The 24,999-nt window shown below is 38.8% G+C and overlaps 1 long non-coding RNA gene across 1 annotated transcript; it reads right to left on the reverse strand.

Annotated features, from left to right (window-relative positions):
* LOC101470093 (uncharacterized) lies at positions 1-24,146 on the reverse strand. The gene is made up of 4 exons (XR_191755.3): positions 24,057-24,146; positions 23,841-23,931; positions 1,077-1,247; positions 1-748 (listed from the first exon to the last, which is right to left on the reverse strand). It is a non-coding gene; the product is annotated as an uncharacterized LOC101470093 (long non-coding RNA).
* Positions 24,147-24,999: the final 853 nt, after the last annotated feature.

Here is a 24,999-nt window from a genome sequence, read left to right on the forward strand (position 1 = left end):
TCACCTTTATTTATTTTGAACAATTCATTACGTCTTTGCCCTCTGAGGCATAACCGATTCCTGCTGTAACTATGTCAAGCTACTTTAACATACATTTTGAGTAATACATCACATGGGTTTATGAAATGTTGAAATTTGACATTTGGATATGACAGTGATCATCAGTCATCAGTGTTTTTAGGGCAGCGTCTAAAATATCTACTAAAATGTGTGATAAATCATATCTGGGGCAATTCTTCCCACGTGTACCTTTTTATCTGACATGACATGAATATTTCAGAATCAGCTCCTTTGTACCAATCTCTGTGTCAACATTGACTCTCTCCCTGTTGTTCAAAAGGAAGCAGAGCACTTACTCTGTTTTTGATTTGCTGCTTCACAGCTGATGATACTTTGCTTAAGCAGTTCATGGCACATCCCACCATTAAGGTACTTTTTCTGTAGGTGGTTGCTTATTTTTACCTGCACATATGTGTGCTCTGCTAAACCAAAACACTTAAAACACTGTGACAACACTTCCCCCTCTCAGGTAATGTCCCTCCCTCCTGGCTACAAAGTCAAAAGTTGAAATGGCTCCGCACACCCCGGCACTTCTTTCATCTCCCTCTTCCTGCTCTCTCCTTGAAGATGGTGGGCCTTTTCTTTGGGAAAGCCCCAAAGGCAGCCTGGCTTGTGGTCTTTGATGTTTTCTCCCTGTCTCCCATCTTAGAGACCCCAAGTGCTAAGAAAATGGCTGGAGAATTGACATCTGGGATACATGAAAAGACAGGTTAAAATGCCCATCAATTAGATATATTACTTGAAACTTAAGTATTACAAACAAAAGCAGAAAACTTCTAATAAATTATTCATAGGGGCCCTCTAATTGGACCTATTTTCTTAAAATGGCTTAAAATGGATTTTGGCTTCTTTCCCAAGTGGTGTGGAAAGAAAGTCAGCCAAACTCTTAAAGCACTCTTACTAATAATGAAAAACTGAACTGACTCTGAGATATTTCCTTGAGGCCAAGGAGGTCAATATCTTGGAAGAAAAAGTGTTTCAGTTTTTCCCCTTTCTGAAGATAAATGTGTTTGTACCTGTTAATAATTGCCACACAGAGGAAAGGTGAAAAACCTGCCGGTCACAAACTCATCCTGGTATCATCACTCTTCCTCTGTGATCTTTTGTAGCTATATGGCTTTGTTACACTAAAAACAGTGGACTGAGATGCACACATGTGGACGCTCTCAAGGAACTCATTAAGCAGCCTGAAAAGAAATTGCAGAAATTTTTTTTCAGTCAATTTACGATGAAACAAGACTTTATCTTAAACCAATTTCTTAAAAATGTTACCCAGAAAACAGCATCTTAACATTTTTTAAAGATTTAGTAGTAAATTTAAAACTTTAAGTCATCATTGTAATGCAGCTCACGCTTCAGTGGTTCAGGTAACATCATAAACATATCCCCAGTGTCACAGTGGGGAAAAATCCATAAATAAATAGCACAAACATGCATACCATTTCTGTTCCTCAGTGAATTCATGACCATAAACAGTCAATCAATCATGTCTTCAATTCAGCTGAAGCCCCCTGGGAAATTTGTGGGGTTGCAGATGATCCCTTGTCGTGGTCTTAGAACCAACTCCCCCTCTGAGAATTACGTTTTTGTGTGACTGTGGGGAAATACTGCAATATGTGCAAAATAAAAGCAGGTGGATATTTTGATTTGAATACACCAACCAATAAAACCACAGATGGGTGACGTAAATAGCACTGATTACTTCATTCCGGTGCAAGTTTCTGCTGGAACACACTTGATACTGTGATCTATCTGGGTATTAGATTGATGTGTACCACTCATCCAAACAGACCTCACATACGGACAACCTCCACCAAGAGGATTAGCTAGTTTATTCTGCAATGTACAACATCACAGTGCATAAGAAAATTAAAATAGGCTCAAGTTTAGTTCAAAGAACATGACAAATGGCCCAAGACGTTACGCAGCCTCCAAAATCATCACATCCCTGAGTGTACAGACTCTGCCAGGCACCAGAGGACACCCCGGGTGTCCTATGACCCTGCCAGCTAACCACGCCTCTGCTGTGCTGGAGGTATTTTTGCCAGAGTGACCTATACAATGCTAGCCAGGCCTTGTTTAAGTTGTGGTTTGTGTATGTGTGTTCAGTGTTGGTTCAAAGTCTCATTTTTCTTGGTCTTTTGTCTTTGAAAATGAGCCGTTTTGTTCTCATTGTTTTTGTCGTCACTCATCCATCAGCAGTTTTCTACCTAATAATTAATATCTGCTGTTATTTCCATCAAATAACAGACAGTGATGCCTATTGATTTGTGAGCATTTGTACTATAAGCATCACACAGTGTTTGAAATAGTTTCTTGTGACATATTCCCTACATTTCTTATTCATTCATTAGGAAGAGTTATCCCCTCCTTTACCTCAAAGAAATAAGACTAGCAACTAAACAGAGACTAGATTAAAGTCCAGTGCTGTAGGTGTTTCAGGATCATGTAAAAAAAAAAAAAAAAAAAAAAGCTTTCTTTACAACCCTGATTTAGTGATTTGGAATTTAAAATGTCATTTAATGTGCCTTAATTATACCCAGATAAAAGTGTAACAGTTTTGTTTCTGTAACTCTATATTTACATCCTCACCAAATTAAAACAGCATCATCTAGCAGCGTGGTTGTTGTCCCACTTACATGTTGTGGGCAGAAGCAGGCAGCTCTGCGGAGAAGAACACTCTCAGCATGGAGGTGGCCAAAAGGCAGAACACTGTTTGGCAAGAACATAATGTGTCTGGGTCTATGCTTCATGGTCCTCGGCTATCAGTGGAGCAGCTTTTAGGTACGTACTGGAAAATAAAATATTTTTAGTCCAATTCTTTTTTTTTTCTGAATACATCACACGAGGCAGTGGAAGCATATTTCAATATCACTGTTCAACACCAAAATGTCTTTTCAGAGATTATATATATATATACACACACACACACACACACACACACACACACACACACACACACACACACACACACACACACACACACACACACACACACGCTATTTTGAGGAGGGTTGATAGAGCCTTTACCCATTTAGCCATTTGTAGGAAGATCCCGAGCTTGGCTATCTGCTTGTTTGTTGTGTAAAACAACACTGAATGCTCTTTCCTGCAGGAGAAAGTGCATGTAGGCGCTGTGTGGAAACGTAAACCATGAAAAGGGGATGTTCGCGCCTGCTGCTGATCTAGTCTGCTATGATAAAGTAACTTTTGATGGCTCCTTTTTTCATAAGGCATCACCACAGGAGGTTGCTCTGCATGTTTGATTTGGGATGGTTGGCAAATCTCCCTCTTCAAATTTGGCAGATGTGTAAATCACTACACTTTGGAGCCTTCTCCTCTAATTGACATGAAGCACAAAAATATACATACATGCTCATCCTCCCAAACCTGGTCTGACCCACATTTTTTTAAACGTTTAGACAAAAAATTAGAGAAAACAAAAAGGTCTGCTACACAATCCTTCCTGAAATAATTTATAGACTTAATTCCATGTGAAGGTTTCCCACTAGAGAAAAAAAAGCTTAAATTTCAGTGATTTTCAGCCAATGTCAGGGTTTGTATCTTATTTGATATGAACATTTAAAACAGGCTGAATCCAATAGCACACTTTGGTTAAAGTAAAACCTCAAGCTTGGTAAATGTAGAAATCAATACATAAGATGTTGTAACACTCATTTAATACAGAACAGAGAGTTCAAGGTAGGATTTCAGCTATTTTACAACATAATACGTCTCGGAATGAATGTGGTCTTCATATGTAAATACACGGAGGTACACCATCTGCTGCTCTGAAGCTCTCTCTCTGCACTCTTGTTTCTTTTTAGGGGTTTTTCATTCAAGACTTCTTCATGAATATATTCCTCCTGAGCTGTTACTTTCATCTGCATACAGCTCAGACAGCGCACCCCATTCAGTACAATTTCTACTTCTTGCTGCCCCACTTTTTTCATCCCCCTGCAGAGGAGAATCTATAAAAGCAGCTGTGGCTTCAAACAAAACATACACACTGAGGAAAAAACAGGGAGGTGGTTGAATGATGAAGAAAAAGGAACAACTCTTTAGGAGGGGGAACTATCAGTGCTGTTGCTGCTGATTAACCTTTAATTGTGAAATTTAAAAATGCTTTCATTGCTTCACCGCTAAATGCATCCAAACAGAAGACCTTAAAAGTAAAAGCTTATGTAAAACCCGTCTCAGCTCTTTGCTTATCAGAAGCTTAAATAAGCTACTTTGCCTTGTTTGCAAGGCGTCTCCACAGTGGATAGCTCCACATGTTAATTTGGCAGTGGTTTTTTTTGCCCTGATGGCCTTCCTGACAACTCCAAAGGGGATTTGTCTTGAACCATGGATCTTTCTCTTGTTAGGCTAAAATGGGTCAAAAAAAGAAAAAGGTTACGGTTTGGCAGCAGTCAGCAAACATAGATGTGTGCTCAAACACCAATAGCACACACAAGTGCTGCTAAATGGCTGCAGCATAGCGCAATAATAACATTTGACATGTTGCAGGGATCGGTTGGTCGACTGAGGGTAATGGCTTCAGCAGTGCATAGAATCTGACCGTACCGCCGCTGGTAATCCTGTAGGGAATTGTGGCTATTATAGAGATGTAGGCGACAGCCACCTTGACCAGCTCTGCAATGTGGCGAGTGACCTCCAAGCGCAAGCAAGGCAATTAACAGTAAATTAAATCCATGGAAACGACTTGATTGGATTATTTTGGTTGCCTCTGCCGTGATTTTTTTTTTTCAGCATGGGGAAATGAGAAGCGAGCTGTAAAGCACATACCAGGAAACCTATTTTTGCCCCAATTACTGTGGTGTCTGTGTCTTTTACTAGACTGACAGAATGGAGTTTACCATGATACAGCTCTCAGGGTAAGCACAGTAGACCTCTTGTTGTGGTTCTTTAAGCTTTGGGCTACTGTTGCATCAAATATCGGACTTCAAAGGTTTGTGGCGTCATCAGAGAGAGTTCCCTACCAGGTGTGCTGACTCTTAAAAATGGGCCCAAGCATAGAAAATATTATTGCATGCTCTCTCAAACCTCAAATGCAACATATTCACCTATTATGGCTGAGACAAAAGCATCTCTGTGCACAAATGTAATGCTATCCTAGAAGCTTGGTGGTAGAATTATTAGGGTGAACACTCGTATCCTGCCTCTGCTATCCCATCTGTAGCCTCTGGCTCACATTTTTCTGATTACTTAGTTTAAAGATTTTACCTGTTTACTATGTATGGTGGATTTATTATAGGTGCACCTTCAGGCCATTTATTCAAAGCCTCACAGTTCTCTACTTCAAAAGCATGCATGCAAAGTATCTTCTTTACTTGGACAAACCTATTTGCGTCAGTTCTTTTGTATTTACATGGCATTAGGTCCCCATATGGCACCACATTTTGCATTTCATTACACCGATGGTGTTTTTTTTTGCTAAGCAGGAAGGCTGAACGTAAATGCACTGAATCATTTATCAGCTGAATGCTAATGTAAATGAGTGTATTTGTCTTTTTTTACTGTACCAATCACACAGCGGTCGAAACCCAAACACACTGTTTAAATTTGCAGAGCAAGAGTGATGAGCAGAATGCTTTGCCAGGCATCAGGAGTGTCACAGGAGGTTTACTTTATATGACGACCAACGTATTTAACACAGGCACTGCCATCAGTATATTGTTCAGTCTTTTGTAAGATCCATGTTTAGATTGCCAGTTTGTCTGGCAAACATGCTTTTGAAATGGCAATTGCTTGAAAGAGCACTTTGAATCTTAATGTCATAAATTGCAAGACTGGGAATCCCACTGACACGAAAAAAATGACTAGCTTTCAAACAAACAAGAGACAGAACAAAGGTTTGGTTTTCTCATCTCTTTTAGTGAGCATCCAGAGCTTTACTCTCTCGGGAGAGTGACTCACAGCTTCTGCACGTATCAGTTCATCCAAGGATTCAAACCGTAGTGGTTCCAATTACAACCCTTTTTATGCTACCTTTACAATACAGCTGACCTTTAAGTTGGTCAGGAGCTAAGTGACTATTCCTGTAGAAATCCCTGATGAGATTCTCAAAGACAGTGTCAATCAAGACTTGATAAAGTAGACCAAAATAAAAGAGTAGCCTTAATCCTCATGCTGAAACAAGAATCCAAACTCAAACACGCCACAGAACCCTGAGACCATATCATTATTTTAATCATCATGATCATAAAAAAGTTATGTTTATGCACAGTTCTTTCAACAAAGGCAGTGAAAAGTGAGTGCTGTTGGTTTAGTTGGTGAATGACCATGGCACGTGCTTCATTTGTATGCATGAGCAATAGGGGGAGGGAATTGCGTAAAGCTGTTAATTCCATTTCAGGGAGAAAAAAAAAAACTATTGGAGATGAATGTTGCACCAGTATGATTGGCTCTGTTCAAATTAGTTGCAGTCCTGTAAGGCTGAACTTGTGAAGTTGGAGGAGGAGGAGCATTTAAGCACATGCATCAGGGCTGTAATTATGTTTCTACAAGCCACCGGCACGCCACTTATTGCCTTGGGAAGTAGATGTGAGAAACTGATAAACATGGTCCCTCCCCAGTCACTTGTTCACTGTATAAATTTGCATATGGAGCTTCTCCTACTCATTGTAACAGCTAAGTGTTTAGCCTCGCAGTTTCATCTTTGAAACTGCAGAAATTCACAAATGTAGCAGCAAATCATTCATTTGCCCTTAGGTTTGAAAACATATTTATATATTCTATGAATAATAAAAAATATTCAATGAATCACTTCAACATGTAATTAAAGTTTGAAAGGAAAGCATACCTCTTTCTTTTTACTTTGTTTTTTGTTGGTGGTTCAGCATTAGGCAACTATATTAACATCTCCAGGAAAAAAATAAATAAATAAAATTGGATCAAAATTGGTTTTGAAGATTCTTGTTGTGCGGTGAAATAAATGTTTCTGTAAATTTTAGCAGGTTGAATCTTCCTTCCATTCCAAAAATGAGAATTTTTTTCTTTTTCCTTTTTGAGTTGCTCTTGTTTCTGTCTTATTTTCACAGGTCAGTGGTAATAGATCCTCCACTGTTTCTATTGTATTCTAAATACATTTGGAGTACAACACAATCTATAATTAGAGAATGCTTTGAGATTTGTAATAGCTTTAAATGGGCGTGTGAGAGGTGGAACCTAGACTCTCTTTGCTTGAACTGGGGCATTAAGTGAGAGCCTTTAGTGCAGACTGGTGGTGTGACTGACTGTCTTGATTTTCCAAAGGTAGACTGAGTTGGATATTGTAGACCCCTGCCGACAGATTAGACCATAGAAATTGATGTATGTTACTGTGTCAATGTGACGCTTAGTGTTGAGGGTTATGCTTAATCTTTAGGAGAAGACCCTATTTTTGATTCCAGTCAGAAGCTCACAGCAGACCTAACCACCTGTGAAAACTTAATCTTGGGTCTGGGAGCTTAAAACAGATGAAAATAGGACCGATATCCCCTCTGAGGTACCTTTTTATTTGTTCCTTAACCATACTCATGCCCTACTCCAACTCAGATTTCCAGGATCGACTGCTGCTTTGCCTACATGAATCCCAGACGAGATGGCTGTGGCTACTGCACACATGCTGTTAAATGTATACCGTCTTAATTTATTTTATTTTTGGAGAGGTTCTTAATTCATTGTTTGCTTTTAGTAATTATGCACAGCATTGTATGTCATGGATATGACGCAGTATAGGAACACTCTTTACTTAAGTCTAATTACCAATTCATCTAAGATAGTTCTTGTAAAGTGTTGCTGATGGCTTTAACAAGTCATTCACTCAGGCTGAGCCTCCTACAGCCCCTGCTTGGTGAAGATAACTTCTGGGGGAGAGAGCAAGATAAATAAAAGTTAATTTCCATTACTGGGTGTAATTTTTGCTTCACTCCTCCTGACAGCTGGACGAGAATTGAGAAGCAGAGGCCCATAAATCAATTCACTAGGGTGTTTGCCCCAAGACAATGCTTTCACAGCACACAGTAGTAACAATGCTAAATTGGTTGGATAAGGACAAAGGCATGAGGACAATTTAATAGTTTTCATGTAGCCTGGAGTCTGGAGCAAGAAAATGACAAAAGCTCTCACAGAATAAAATATTTTAGAGTCAATATTCAAGAAGGGAGTAAGCTTCCACATCCAGATGAAGACATTTTGGAAGTTTAACCACATTACAGCAGCACCAGTGCCTCATCTCCAAGAGAATCAGGTACTGTTTTTAAAGCAGCTCATTCATCAGTCATCTGTGATTGCACTGACCCAGTACACAGAGGCACTTCATTCACCAAGCATGGGAAAATCAAAAACTCGCAATCATGACACGCGTTTGTTGTTATGAGACACAGATCATAAAAGGGACAACAGCAAGATACAATTAGGACTAACTACAATAAAATATTTTTACATTCCTTATAGCTGTAGCTGACTCTTGTCATATCCTTCTCCCAAAAACAGAAAGAACATGCTGAGCTATCCACTGCAATAAAACAACAAAATATCCCTGTGGATGGTGTTTCTTCTTCAGGCTGTGATTACACTAAATAAGCATATAGATGTAAAACAGGATACAAATTTAATGCACTGGAAGCAAGAAAAATGTGTTCCAAGGCATCCCTAGTCAAGAAAAGTATAATTTTCTTATCTTTGTATCTAGGCCTCAGGGCAACAGACTACAAATCCCATGTGAGTCCCATGCTGGAAAGGTTAGGTAGCCTTTGCCTCCAGGGCCAAGCATGCAGGCAAAGGTATAAAAAAAAGCTGCTGACCTGAAGCAGTGGAGCACATATCTCAGATGTTTAGTGCAATTTTCCCTGGACAGATAAACTGTGTTAGTATGTAACATTACCTTCTCCCAGATGTTCCTGGGTTGATGCTAAATTTACCTGAAAAAGGTCACCTTAAAAAAAAAAAAAAAAAAAAAGATTTATAGACACAAGGGGAAATTAGCAATTTGTGGGTCTTTTCTGATGCTTCTACACATCTCATAGGTTTGATTTGTCATCTTCCTGTCTACTGAAGAGTTTATAGTACAAACAGAAAAATCCAATTAAACAGCTCGTGTGATAAAGTTTCATCCACAGGAAGTGAATAATCTTGTACTGTTGTTACCTTCTGTAACTACGTGCTATGTTTCTTCATCTTCTTTTCCCACAGCAGCCAGCAGATACAAACACAACCACAAGCACATCTGTCAGAGAGCAATAAAACAGACAGCAATTCCAGCAGCGTCATTGATACAAACATAGATGCAAGCTGCAACTGAAGAGAACCAATACATCAACTCACTATGAGCCTATCACACAGGGATACGAGCCAGCTTGCCATCTTAAGGAGATATGATTATTCCTCCACAAGCTGTAGCTGACAGCACATTTGAAGAAATGAGACCTGACAAATTGCATGTCTTTAGATCTCATGTGTAGCAGGCCCTGACCTGGTAAACGATATCTAGTCAAATACATATTTTCCCCATTTAAATCTTCATGAGTCATTTTAAATTGAAAAACTAAATTCTTCACATTCTGAAAGGGTTTTCCCCATTTTTTTTTTTTTTTTAAAACACAGAGCCTCTGGGATTTTTAAGAGCTTTTCCAAACTGTTTAAACATCCTTGATTTTTATTTTCAAAGCTTACTTTTTTTTTTAAACTTTGACCCTGGTATTTTTTGGTTATTGTGAAAAAACGTGTTCTGTGTGCATAAATATTAGCTCCCCTGATAGTAATAGTGTCATGTACATCTCCTTAGAAATTGCAGCCTATTTTTCTTTTGGAATGTCTCAGGCTCCTCAGGCCTGTTTATGCCCTGTCCTTATCTCCAACGTCATGCTGCTCTGCTGTATCTTAATTGCCCTTTGGGGATAAATAAAGTCTTTCTGATTCTGAGATTTGATGGTCTTCTAATATGGACCTTGGTCTTTAGTTCAGCCCACAGATTTTCAGAGGATTCAATTCAGGGTTTTGTGCGTGCCAGTCAGTAAAGTTCACTTTGGACCTTTGGAGGTAGTTCTTCACCAGAAGCAACATATTTTTGGCATCGTTGTTTTGGAAGACAACATAATCCCCTAACCCAGTTTTGCTGCTCACTGCTTGAAGTTTTCTTTCAAAATCTTCACGTCTTTTCTTCATGATTCTTCCCATCTTGACGAGATTTCCAGTTCCAGACTTACTGAAGTCCCCACAGTATAATACTCCCACCACCACCGTTACTGTGGGGGATGCTGTTCTTTGGTTCGTTAAAGTTAAAGAACATCATTATTTTTTTGTGCTATGGCTCAATAAAAATGGCAGCTTTTCAGGGGGCTGATAATATTGGTAATTATTGGAAATATTGGAAAACGGAACAAAACTACTTTGGTTAGGAATGCTATACTGAAAATCACCTGCTCTGTTAAAAACTTATTTTTGTTAGCAGTGGTCTATGCATTTTATTGTAATTTCTGGCCATTTGATAAAGAAATTCTAGTTTATGTTTGATTAAATATCTTCCTGCTTTTAAAAATATATAATCCTAACATCAGGGAGTTACCACTAAGTCTGAAACTGTTGGCCATTGAATGGTTAGTCCAAGTTCTTCCTCACCCGTTTCATTTTTATTTATTTTTATTTTTTTGTTAGGGCTCCCATCTGCCTTCCTTATGTTGTTCTTTAGTAGTAATTATATTTCTACTATTAAAAGTGTGTTTAACTGCAACAGCATTGTGGCATCTTATGTTATGTTTCTTTGAGTCAGGGATTTAGGAAGAGTAATATAATTGGGGGAGCTGTGAGCGGGATTTGAACACAGAACACTATGGATAGAATGCCAGAGAGCAGAGATTGATGTGAAGTAAAAAACTGGCCACATTCATTTGCTGTGATTCCATCAAATGCACAACGCAAAATAATAGCTAATGTGTTAGCTATTAACATCATAATTAAATATTTTAAAGAAAAAAAAAGTTTTTTTGTTGGCTGGGAGACATTGTTCTTCACAGTTTGTGGCATTTCAATGATAGTTTTGTGTCTTTATTGTGCATCTTCCAGCACACTCTTTCCATTGCCTCCATCAGCATCGACATTATTCCTCAGTTGTTGTTGTTGTTGTTGTTATGTTCAGAGCTCAAACAGAACAGGTAGTCCTGCTTTCAGCTTAGTTTGCAAATATTAATTTAGGGTAGTGGTGAGCAATTCTGCAAATTTTGGTTTCAATCCTGTACTAAGTAAATAGTATTGTTGATACCTTTTAACCTTTAAAGGCAGGTTATGCAATGTGTCATGATTGATGACATGAATCATCATTATGTAGACTGGTTAATGGACTGGATCTTACGCAGCACTTTTCTACTCCGAACAGTCAAAGCACTTTTTTCCAACATATCTGATTCACAAGCATACAAGCACTTTTTTCTATGTTAAAATGCTTTTTAACATTCACAGGCATCACACTCCTATGGATGCATCGGAGAGAAACTTGGGGTTATTATCTTGGCCGAGGATATTTGGCATACAGACTGGAGCAGCCAGGGACAGAACCACCAACCTTCTTATTAGTGGCTGATCTGCTCTACCTCCGGAGCTACAACCTGAACACATTTTAATGAGCACTACATCACTGTTATTTATACTTTCCACAATAATTAGTCAATACAGGAAAAAAACCCAAACAACTCCACACATTACAGCTGACATTTTGAAACTGTTTTTTTGGAGACTTTTAATGTAAATCTTTCTGTCTCTAAAGCATGTTGCATCAACTTCTGTACTCTAAATATGCTATAATGTCTATAATGCAGAAGTGAAATATAAAAGATTGAGAAGCCAGGTATCTAATGCAGCCACACTTTGAGTACCAGTAATAAACATGCCAGTGTGCGTAAATTAAGGCTCGAAATACGTCAACACTCAGCTCTTCTTATATTGCCCTTCCCCCCGGGCTTTGTGATGGCTGTTGACAGGCACTGTGACTACTGATTAGAGATGGACCGATCCGATATTACGTATCGGTATCGGTCCGATACTGACCTAAATTACTGGATCGGATATCGGAGAAAAATAAAAAATGTAATCCGATCCATTAAATATCACAAAAGCACCTCACAAAACTTGCAACACGCCGTAACTCACCTCAGAACGTTAGCACGTCGGAGCAGTATGCATCACGTGATAGAGCGGCTGTGGCATGCGGGACCTGTCGGTGGTCTGGATAGCATGTGGAGCTTCGCTAGCAACCCGGCATTTCATCTCTGACAAAGTTATCCCGAGAGAAGTAAAGCAAGTGTGTAAGTCCATCTCTGAATGTTTGTAAAGCATTCCTGCGTTAAGCTTAACAAACGACTGCCTCTCCTGCTGCTACTTCAATCATGAAACTGCTTAACGATCAGCTGATCGGCTTTTCTGTTGCGAGTCCGTGTCTCTAGTTTGCTTTTGGCCCACTTTGCACCAGAAAGAGGAAACCAGCGGCTGAACAACAGCAGCACGTTTAAGCTTGATCAGCTGTTGTTAGAATTTATTTATTATTACTTTCTACTCGAGGATCTTTTCTACGTAGCTGACAGCTGGTAACTGTGCAGGGGCGGATCTAGCAAAGTTTAGCCAGGGGGGCCGATAGGGCATGAACAGGGAAAAGGGGGCACAAAGACATACTTTTCTTTCTTATTCTCATTTAAAATGTCTAGCTTTTAATAAATAATTATCTGACACCCAAAGTTTTAATTTGATGTAAAATGAATAGAAGTCAATTACTGTATATAGTAACTATTAAGTCTAATATACATATATATATATATATATATATATATATATATATATATATATATATATATATATATATATATATATATATATATATATATATATATATATATATATATATATGTGTATATATATATATATATATATATATATATATGTGTATATATATATATATATATATATATATATATATATATGTGTATATATATATATATATATATATATATATATGTGTATATATATATATATATATATATATATATATATATATATATATATATATACACACACATATATATATATATATATATATATATATATATATACACACACATATATATATATATATATATATATATATGTGTGTATATATATATATATGTGTGTGTATATATATATATATATATATATATATATATATATATATATATATATATATATATATATACATACACACATACATACACCCTAGTAAGCTATAGTACTTTTTCCTTTGGGAAGGTACCATCTGTGCAGTCTGCAATTTTGTTGAAGAAAGATGTTGAATCTATTTAATATTTCTTGAAAAATAATTGATTTCTGTGCATTTTTTTTTTTTCACACTGCATCAAATTAAGGTTGATTACGTCGATTAAGCATCATGAGGTGGAGCGTGAGGGGTGGTTCCCTATTTTTTATTTATTTATTTTTGTTGTTGCTGGGAGTTGGAACCCTATTAGTTAGGTTGCTTAATATTTACGCTAAGTACTCTTTAAAATACCAGAATAGGGAGGATGGTGTAGGTTTAAGTTTATTAGATTGATCAGTATTGCTGAACTATGAAATTTTTTTTTTGCATACAGGTATAACAGAATAGCTTTAGTGTAGTTGTTGTTTTAAACTTGAGTATGAACTTATACAAAATGCAGCAAGATATTTAAAAAACAGTTTTGTTGATTAAAAAACACTATATCGGTATCGGCAGATATCCAAATTTATGATATCGGTATCGGTATCGGACATAAAAAAGTGGTATCGTGCCATCTCTACTACTGATGTGCTGTAACTCCCGATTCAAATCCACTTTTGAGCATTATTTGGAAGACAGCAGTGTTGGACTAGTCTTCCAGAAAAACTTAGGCTCTTTGAAAGCCCATGAGTTCATGCATTACTTTGGGAAAGTTTGAGGCAGGCTGATCAGATTCATCCTTTTTAAGGGAGAACCCAGGAGAGCTAATTTTGATTTATCTGTTTTCACACCTCATTACATTTTTATACTTCTGTGCCCTGAGGCAGAGATGCCTCCTTTCCTTCTTTTGTATCACAGTTTGATGGGAAGACCAAAATGTCCAAAAGAATAGAGAAAAAAACCAAAACGTCCAGCTTATCTTTGAGGCGATGACTAGTGGGGATTCAGGAAACAGTGAAGGCACAAAGAAGCATTTCTAAAATGTCTTGGTGAGTGAAGACCACCTTACTCAGCAGCTTTCCAGCTCCAGCTTTCCTGGAGCCACACACTCACATTACCCATGAAGCTCAGGGCTCAAGCTGACAGCAGCGTGTACCATGCCAGGCACAGTTAGTGTTGAATTTAAGGTGGAATAGAAATGTCGGGAATTTTGATTTGTTGTCTGTCTCCCTCACCAGAGACACTAACTCTACTTAAGAAAAAAAGAAAACTAAAATAAAGCTGATGTATGAGTATATTTGCAAAAATTCATGAGAAAAGTCTCTGAGATGTAAAATGAAATTCTGGCCTCAGTTTGAGATCCCCATTAAGTTTTCCGCCGGCACCAGAGTATTGATCCAAAGTCCAGTGTCCCAGCGCCATCATTGCATCTTTATATTAGACTATTAAAACCTGCGAAGCATTAAATTAAATACAGAAACATGTGACTGCCCAAATATTCATCATTTGCTATGAAAGCTTAATTAAAAGGAGAGAAGTTAAAATCATATTTTTACTAATCTTTTTCTTTATTTGGACATTTAGCATTGATATAACTAGGAGAAAAACATGCCTGTATTTGCTAAATGTAGATCCTCCTAAATAGCCATTATAACTGCTTTATTCATGATTATTTTACACCACTGGTGGGTAAAAATATACACTTTTTATAACTATTTGAGATGAATGATGGTCCAGATCTTCAAAGTTCAAGAAATTTGATTGATGAGCAAACAAGACGCCACAGCTAAGGAGCCATACTTTAATGACACCATAATAACTATGAATAGAAACAAAAACAGAAAGCAGTTATGCTTGAAGATCCTGACTATAACGGCTCAGCTTAACTTACCTTTTACTAATTTAAGTTTACATTAATATTAACATTTAGCTTTCAACACAGCACTACAGTTTAACTGTTAACTGATAATTATGTCACAATGCATTTTAGGTCATGCTACGTCAGTAATGCAAAGGTAATAAAACAAGTAGTGTAATAACTATACTTTATCCTGTGAGTAATTATGTACAGCACAAATTAATGTTATGCAATACTTTGAGTAACTCCATCATTAATGGAGGAAATTATAAACAGTAGAGACACAACTTCCTGTACAGTGTTGAAACATGGCATTAGAACAATCTGCAGATTTGAGATAATGGCTTACCACTTAATACAGGAGCACAACACGGCAGCTGTGAAGTTTGACAAACTGACTTTAAAGAACCTAGATGTAAAACAAAGTGTAACTTGAAGAGTAAGGGGGGATAGAAATGCAGTGCAGGGCGTCAGTGCACAAAACTGTGACGCTTCCCTGTTTGTGCTTCAGTGCTCGCAGCTCTGGTGCTGAATGTTAGTGAAGCCAGAATGCTGTCAGAACCTCCCTCACTGTTCTCATGAGAGGTTTACTCTTCAGTTAACAGTGCTTTTTGCAGCCCAGCAAGAGAGATGCTCGGTGATGGACTGGAATTTTTTCAATGGCATACTCGTTATTTATGTGTGTGGAAATCTGATATTTTCACATCACAGGTAATGAAAAAAAAAAAATAAAATGAGACTCTTACTTGTCTGGGCTGTGTTACAGAATTATTAGGGAGACTGTTGATATTAACTTGCGCCATAATGTGCAGTTACTGTAATGGACACTAAAATTTCTCAAGAAAACAAAACAAAACAGTTTAACAGTAATTACAGCCTCAAGTCTTTTTGAATACAGTGGGATGCAAAAGTTATTAACCTTATTAATAGTCATTTTCCTGTATAAATCGTTGGTTGTTACAATAAAAAATGTCAGTTAAATATATCATATAGGAGACACACAGTGATATTTGTGAAGTGAAATGAAGTTTATTGGATTTACAGAAAGTGTGCAATAATTGTTTAAACAAAATCAGGCAGGTGCATAAATTTGGGCACTGTTGTCATTTTATTGATTTCAAAACCTGTAGAACTAATTATTGGAACTCAAATTGGCTTGGTAAGCAGTGTTGGGGAGTAACGGAATACATGTACCGCCGTTACGTATTTAAAATACAAAATATGAGTAACTGTATTCCGTTACAGTTACCGTTTAAAAAGGTGGTATTCAGAATACAGTTACTTTGTTGAAATAAATGGATTACACTGCGGTACTTTCCTGTTTCATATTGTCGCGGGTCAGGACTGTTTGGGTTTTGTTTGACAGCTACGTTCTTTTGTTCCAGGCGGCAGCGTTACGGTTGCCATGGTTACGGGGCGACGCCCTCTCTCTCTGCGACTGTGTGTTTCCTGGGTGAGAGAGCGCCTTTTCGTTGTTGTTGTTGTGCTAAGCTAACAGGCAAAATGCTACAAGCATAGCTCTAAGGAATGTAGCATCATGGGCAGTGTAGTCCGTGTTGCAGGGAGAATGGACTGCCATACACGTTATGTGTCTGTGAGCGCGAGGAGGGAGAAAAAGGGGAGTGGAAAGGTACGAGTTGTCATCGAGCAAAAACGGGAGCTGGAAGCATGTAAATATAATAATAACCACTTCAGCCAAGAAGAGTGCCTGACGAGCCCAGTTGTAAGTACGCTATTAAGACTCGACTGTACACAGTGTTCGTGTTTTCCTCCGAAAACAATAAGTTCCGTTGGAGCAGTCTTTCAACGCCTCTCTCTGTCTCTCGCAAGAAAAGTTGACCCACACAACAAAGTAAAGCTATTTTTCGGCTACCAGCCGACAAGGACCCCGCCATATTAGTCAGAGGTCCCTTTACTACAGTTCGGAGTCGCGGACCTTCAGTAATAGTAATAAATCACACAGCAATAGTACATTCACGTTGTTGTAAAAAGCATGATAATATATTAAGTAATCCAAAGTATTCAGAATACGTTACTGTCATTGAGTAACGTAACAGAATACGTTTACAGAATACATGCCGCAAAATGTATTCTGTATTCTGTAATGGAATACATTTTAAAAGTAACTTTCCCAACACTGTTGGTAAGCTCAGTGACCCCTGACCTACATACACAGGTGAATCCAATATTGAGAAGAGAGTATGTAAGGGGGTCAATTGTAAGTTTCTTATAATTTTCTCTGAAGAATAGCAACATGGGGGTCTCAAAACAACTCTCAAATGACCTGAAGACAAAGATTGTTCACCATCATGGTTTAGGGGAAGGATACAGAAAGAGATTTAAGCTGTCTGTTTCCACAGTTTGGAACATATTGAGAAAATGGAAGACCACGGGCTCAGTTCAAGTTAAGGCTCGAAGTGGCAGACCAAGAAAAATCTCGGATAGACAGAAGTGACGAATGGTGAGAACAGTAAGAGTCAACCCACAGACCAGCACCAAAGACCTACAACAGCATCTCGCAGCAGATTGAGTCACTGTGCATCGTTCAACCATTCGGCGCACTTTATGCAAGGAGATGCTGTATGTGAGAGTGATGCAGAGGAAGCCTTTTTTCTGCCCACAGCACAAACAGAGCCGCTTGAGGTTTGCTAAAGCACATTTGGACAAGCCAGCTTCATTCTGGAATAAGATGCTGTGGACTGATGAAACTGAAATTGAATTATTTGGGCATAACAAGGGGCGCTATGCATGGAGGAAAAAGAACATAGCATTCAAAGAAGAACACCTGCTACCTACAGTAAAATATGGTGGTGGTTCCATCATGCTGTGGGGCTTTGTGGCCAGTGCAGGGACTGGGAATCTTGTCAAAGTTGAGGGACACATGGATTCCACTCAGTATCAGCAGATTCTGGAGACCAGTGTCCAGGAATCAGTGACAAAGCTGAAACTGCGCCGGGGCTGGGTCTTTCCACAAGACAACGGCCCGAAACACTGCTCAAAAATCCACTAAGGCATTCATGCAGAGGAACAAGTACAACGTTCTGGAATGGCCATCTCAGTCCCCAGACCTGAATATTATTGAAAATCTGTGGTGTGAGTTAAAGAGAGCTGTCCATGCTCGGAAGCCATCAAACCCTATTTTGAGCAGATTCTCCTTTTGCAGAACTTCTCTACCTCAATCAGGTTGGATGGAGAGTGTTGATGCACAGCCAGAGATGTTCAATTGGGTTCAAACTATGGGCTCTGTCTAAGCCATTTAAGGACATTAAGAGTTTGCTCCCAAAGTTGCTCCTTTGTTATCTTGGCCTGTGCTTAGGGTCGCTGTCCTATAGGAAGATGAACCTTAACTGCAGTCTGAGATCCAAATCACTCTGGAGCAGGTTATCATCAAGGATGTCTCTATATGTTGCTGCATTCAACTTTTCCTTGACCCCGACTAGTCTCCCAGATTTGCTGCTGAAAAACATCCCCACAGGATTGTGCTGTCACCACCATGTTTCACTGTATGGATGTTATTGGCCAGGTGCCTGGTTTCCTCCAGACATGACAATTGGCATTAAGGCTAAAGAGTTCGATCGTCTAAATTCTCTAGTCTGAAGAAAAGAAACAAATGGTTGTCCTTCTGGGAGGTTCATCTCTTCGTAGAGCAGTCCTGAAGCTCTGACAGAATGATCGAGTTTTTGTCTGTGAAGGTTCTCAGTCATCCAGGTCATCGTAGTCAAAGGAGCTTGCAAAGAAAAGCGCAGTGCAGCGAGGAATGCTCAGACCTCTACATTGGAGAGACCAAACAGCCACTTCACAAGTGCATGGCACAACACAGAAGAGCCACCTCCACAGGACAAGACTCAGCAGTCCATCTGCATCTTAAGGATAAAGGACACTCTTTCGAGGACGCCAATGTTCACATTTTGGACAGAGAGGACAGATGGTTTGAAAGAGGAGTGAAAGAAGCCATCTATGTCCACTGTGAGCGACCATCTTTGAACAGAGGCGGGGGTTTACGACACCAACTCTCTGCCATCTATAATCCAGTTTTGAGATCCCTTCCCAGACGCCTTAACGCCCACTCACATCCTGGGCCATCTGACCTCAGGAATTCGCATGATAAGGTGGGGCCAGGTTTCACAATGAACACACCCGAAACTCTGGCTGATTGGGACCCACACCCAGTTTCACACCTTGGCTCAGGCGATTAGAGGATCATCAGGGGGTCCTTTTGTCCCTCTGTGGGGGGGTTACTCCCACTAGGTTTATATCTGGGACTCTCCACCATTTGACCTTAGAACTGAAGAAGCTTCTCGGATGAGAGGTGAAACGTCTTCAAGCAACTTAAAGAAGTCCAGACGCTTTTCTTTGCAAGCTCCTTTGACGATCGAGTTTTTGGTCACCACCCTGACTAAGGCCCACTCTAATGCAATTGCTGAGATTGTCTGGGCTCCCAGATCTTGGAACAGTCCTGTTGGTTCCAAAATTTAGGCCACTGTGCTCATTGGGGCATTAAATTTGTCTTTGAACAAGTGAAGCAGTGAATACTTTCCAGATGCACTTTATTTGTAGAGTCTATTTTCACAACAGCTTAGGCAGATGCAAGTCTTTTTTGATATAGCTTCACTGGCCAATTCATCAATTACAGGTTGATAGTCCTGGGTTGGAAGAACCCATGTGAAATGCATCTTCATAGAATCAATTCAAAAAGGTGAAACAACAAAAATGCTCCTGAGAGATTTTGGTTCACATTGAAACAATAGCATCAAACAGTTGCTGCAGATTTTTTGGTTGCACATCCATGAGAATCCATTGGATTGAGATCTGGTGACTATGAAGGCCATTAGACTACACTGAACTCATTTTTCTGTGCATGACTCATCCCTATGTGACCCATCTCTTTAAGGGATGGAAATGGATGACTTGACAATCAAGATTCAAAGTCATAGTCTTTGCGGTACTGCTGCCCTTTTTGTCAGCACGCAGCAGTCTGGGAATTCTTCTCTAACCTCTGACATCAACAATGCATTTCCACAAAAAGAATTAAGCTCAATGTGTATTTTGTGCAGAAAATCACAGTAGGTCACCAGTTTCTGAAACACTCACACCTGCCTGTCTGGTACAAACAACCATGCCTTTCTTCCCAATTTTGATGCTCTGTTAGTTCGTGACCATGTCTACATGCCAAAATGGGTTGCTGCAATGTGATTGGTTCATTATATGTTAACAAACAGTTAAACAGGTATACCCAATGAAGTTGCCAGTGAGCGAAAGAAGGATACACAGACTCTGGTCCGGTCTGAAATGCAGTGTCATTTTTACCGCGCATGCTCTTTTCCTGACTGTCACATCCAAATATTCAATTAACTCGAGTTGTCATCCATGACCAGTAATGTCAGCTGATAGAGCAAATCTGTCGCACATAAATTAGTCTTCGAGATACCTCCGTGCTCCCTACATCAAACATGGCTCAACTAATTGGTAGTTTGAAAGTGAAAACACAAAAGTTGAATGTCATTCCAAAGAAAATTAAAGTGCCTTAATGGAATACAAAACAGAAGCCCCAAGAGAGCCAGCTCGACCTGAATGCCTTCGTAGTAGCACATTTTTATTTTTTATTTTTTTATTAACCTTTATCACATCAACAGATGATGAACATGAACTTCTTGGGTGACCTTCCAGGGTTGTCTGTTAGGAAGTGGCGGGGGAAGAGAGAACACCGGCAAGCTTTGAGAATGCTGATGAGGAGGTCAAGAGTTGGAAGCGAGAAAGTTTGACACTTTTTAGCCATCTGGGCCTCAGGTGTGGATAATAGTATGATGCTAATCATCACAGCTTTGGCGGTATGTGACTGAAGTTAATGAGCCTTTTGCTGTGCACATCAAAGGAGGGTAAGACTGAGGCTTTGCTGTCCTTCATGTATCACTGACTCACACACCTGAGTAATAATCCCGCCAATCAAACCCCAAGCTGGACCACAGAGCACCTGCACACAGCTTTTAAATATTCACTATTGAGTTTCTTTGTCCCTCTGATGACTGCATTAATCTTCACTGCATTAATGTTCTGGTAACTGACTGATTTAGGGCACACACATGCTTTTCCATACAGTGTTTTTTGATATAGTTTCTCTTTTTTTTTTGAGCAACAGCCTTGAGATTTTAGGCTCTTGTAACAAAATTCTAGTGACATGTCGAAATTAAAAGAGAAATTTTCAGTGAATAGCTACCATCAGGATGCCCTTCGACAAAGAATTTAATTGTTAATTGAATGCTATTTTTCAAATGATCTTTCTCGCTATGCATGAAAGGAATGGGGGATTAAGCACTGGTTGAATGGATCTCACATGAAAAAAAAAAAGTTATGTAGTCTGTGTCCAAAGAAAAATCTCAATTAAAAAATAAATAAATACAAAAACAAGATGATGAAAGGACATTTAATTTATGAAAAGACAGACTGCTTCATTATTGAAGTCAAGATGTTACACGTTATGCTATGAACCATCTTACATGCTCATGTCTGACCACATGAGCTTAACTGATGCAGTCAGCTGGCATGTTTTCTTTCTGTTACTTTCCTGGCTCCTCCACCTCTTCACTCTGTCTCATCGTATGTCTCCATTTAAATCAGATCTTGTGTACATATTCTTTTTGAAATGTAGTTCCCTTTATCATGTGACATTAATGAAACTAGACTAAAAGTATCTAAAGAAACAGTGATTTTATGACAAGGACAGTCTCAAAATAAATCTCCAACATCTTCTCCCTTTAGGTAGGACATCATCAAAAGTCCTCAGTATCTAAATATGTTTTTATTTTATATTGAGAGAACCCGCTAGAAGTGGTAGTAGCAGTAGTAGTTGCTTGTTATTGGGGTAGCTGGCATAATTATTATTCCTCAACATTTAGAACAGAACATATTTGATACTGCAGTCAGTATGAGAAACCTTTGACGCAGTATGTTATTCCAAATAATCATTTTCAGAGAATCAAGGAATTTGTGTATAACTATATAATGATGACAAAAGTATTTTTATTAAATTTTTAACCAGCATCTAGGCTGGTTTTGTAAAATAAAAACAAAAATTGGAAAATGAAATTGGCCAGACATTAGAAGATTTCTAGGTGGCTGCAGACACACAAAATGTCTTAATTTGAAGGAAAAATTGAAATATGAAAATATCTGACTGACTGAAGTTTGTCCAGTTATCCTATAGCAAAATCCTGTTTGACACAGTCAAATACACATCTGCAACTAACAAAACAAAACACAAAAAACCCAGCTGTGAACTGTGACCTCACTGAATATTTCCTTCAATTAAATAAATTCTCTCCAGTCTTAGCATATATGACTCATCACTCACAAAGTCAATGACTTTGTCCCATTTCTGCCATTTCATCGGCAAGCGGTGACTTTCATTAAAGATGACAAAATATTACACAGCACCACTGGGGACCCTTCTGAGGTGACAACATGCATTTTCAGAGTCTTGCTACATTCATTTCCCATTTTCCCTTCAATCATATCTTTGTGCCTCTGTATAGAGTGAGCATGCTCTATAGGGAATTGATTTAATTATGCATGCAAGAAAATTGATACTCTGAGCTAAAGGTGGTCCTTATCATTAATTTTCCTCCTCTTCATTATGCTGTTATAATTCAAATAAATAACTGAAAATTCAATATCGTCAGTGTAATCAAAAGATGTCTCTAAGTGAGGAGTCAGCTCTTCATTTTTAGGTATTATGGGTAGTCATGGGTGAAGCAAGCAGAAAAGAATGAGACTTAGATCTGAACTTTCCCTCTTATCTGCATCATTACTAATTCTTATAAATTGCCACTGCTGTTCAAAATGATACAAGGATGGTGATGCAAGTGAATCTTGATCAAAAGAAACTGCCATAACATACCGTACAAGTGCAAAGTTTGGACCCAAATGCAGAAGCCTGGAGGCAGACTTGGCATTTGTTAGACTGGAAGAACAGAGTCCACAACAAAACTACAAAATGTGAAAAAGATGAATTTCATTCATGAGCCTAAAGAAAGATTGCCTATTACAGATGACCACAAATGGGGAAACCAACAAAAGACAACCATAACAGGCTCTGTGACAAAGGATGAGGGGAAGACAGGACAATTTATAAACACATGGCTGATCAGGGAAGTGAAAACATCTGGGAAATGAGACACAGGTGTAAACAATCAATAACATCGCAGGGTGACAGTAAAACTCAAGACAGGAACTAAAACATCAGTCAACAAATGAGTCCAAACTCCAGACCAAATTAGTGATGTGTTGTTTGTGAACAAGCTAGCTCTAAGTGCCAATTCGTTTTAGCAAACAGCTATTCTCTGCCCTGCTGGAAAACCACGTAAGCCAGGGCGGGACTTCATTTTCATAAGCACACCATGTAGCCAGTGATATGCAAAGACGGACTAGGAACATACCATGATGTGCAAGAAGGAAGGGGGACAGACACTCGAGCTAGTGTAGTGGTGCAGGCCAAGTACTACCGGGTAGTAAATACAATGAAATAAGACTTTTAAGAAAACCCTAGAAAATTGCTTCCCAACACACAAACTATTCACAAGTATTATATGCAAACAAAATTTTACAAAAAATAATTAAATAAATAAAACATTTTTTTACTGACTTTGAGTTCTTTGCAGGTTCCGTCTCCTTTATCTGTGATTTAATAACAACCAACAAACAAGGTAACATACCTAAACTACAGTGACAAACCAAAAGCACTTAAGGCAGCACTCCTACAACCAAAATGTGTCTAATTAGACAAACCTTCAGGATCCATGGTATGGTGGAAGGTGTAATCTAGGCTTGAGGCTTGGCCAGAGAGGCTCTTCACAGGTGCAAGAAAGAACCTTTCAGTCTGTAAAGCAAACCAGCACATAAAAGGTGGGAGTCAAGGATTTCAGCCCACACCTACAAGTTTGCTACGTTAATGACTCACAAAAAAAGAATACCACTGCAGCAAATGTAAAACAAGGTACAGACCTCTAATTAAAAATAGAGAGCAGCAACAAGGTGCTAAAATAAAATCACAAGCACCATAGCTAACAGCTTAGCTGCTTCTTTAGGTAGGTGAGATAGTGAGCTGGGGCACCCTGATTGGACCACGTGGCTGGGGTGGCAACTCAATAATGCACAGTGTGAAGGAAAAGCAGAACTGGAACATGGTACATGCCTACAGGAAGAAAAATAAAACAGGGATACAACACAGTTTAAAGCAGTTAAAGTGCAATATATCTGGCAAGACAATGCTACGTTCTTTCATAACCTTTATGAACTGTTGTTTTCATTTGTATTATCCCCTACCTCTCAGTGCTGCTGACACACAAAGCCACCTGTACATCTTGATTTCATCTTGCAGTACTCTTATCAGTGACCTTGAGGAAAACATACTTGTGACCATGCAGCCTTTTGTATGAGCAAAATCTTCACAAATGTGACTAATTTAAAACAATCTCATTTACACTGTAATGCAAAAACAATGTCGCACACTTAAGGTGGTAAAAGCACAGTGAACAGCGTTAAAAGCTATCATAGGCTATACAGGCTATTGAAAGGGGCCGATCGATAAGAGAGGACCAGTGAGGGACTCACAAGCTGCACTGCACCAATCCATCATTTAGAATTTTCTAATCTTTTCCACACCTACTGCATATTGACATAGTGGATAATACAGGGTCATGAGGTACTTGGATTTCATAATACAGTGTATAGATTTTTTTGTTGACAGACAACAACATATGTCCTTTCAACCACTTCAGTGAATAATTTATTTGCCATCTCTTGTGTGGTAGCTTAAGTGTATGTAGGTCAACATGTTGTGAAACCCCTCTTCTGCTTCCCCACGGTAATTCTGTGCAGTTTGATAGCACTGGATATTAACCAGCTTCCTTTCAGCTCTACAATTGTGGCTTTGATGCCAAGTCCA

The sequence above is a fragment of the Maylandia zebra genome, linkage group LG2, assembly GCF_041146795.1.
Source record: "Maylandia zebra isolate NMK-2024a linkage group LG2, Mzebra_GT3a, whole genome shotgun sequence".
NCBI classification, from domain to species: Eukaryota; Metazoa; Chordata; class Actinopteri; order Cichliformes; family Cichlidae; genus Maylandia; species Maylandia zebra.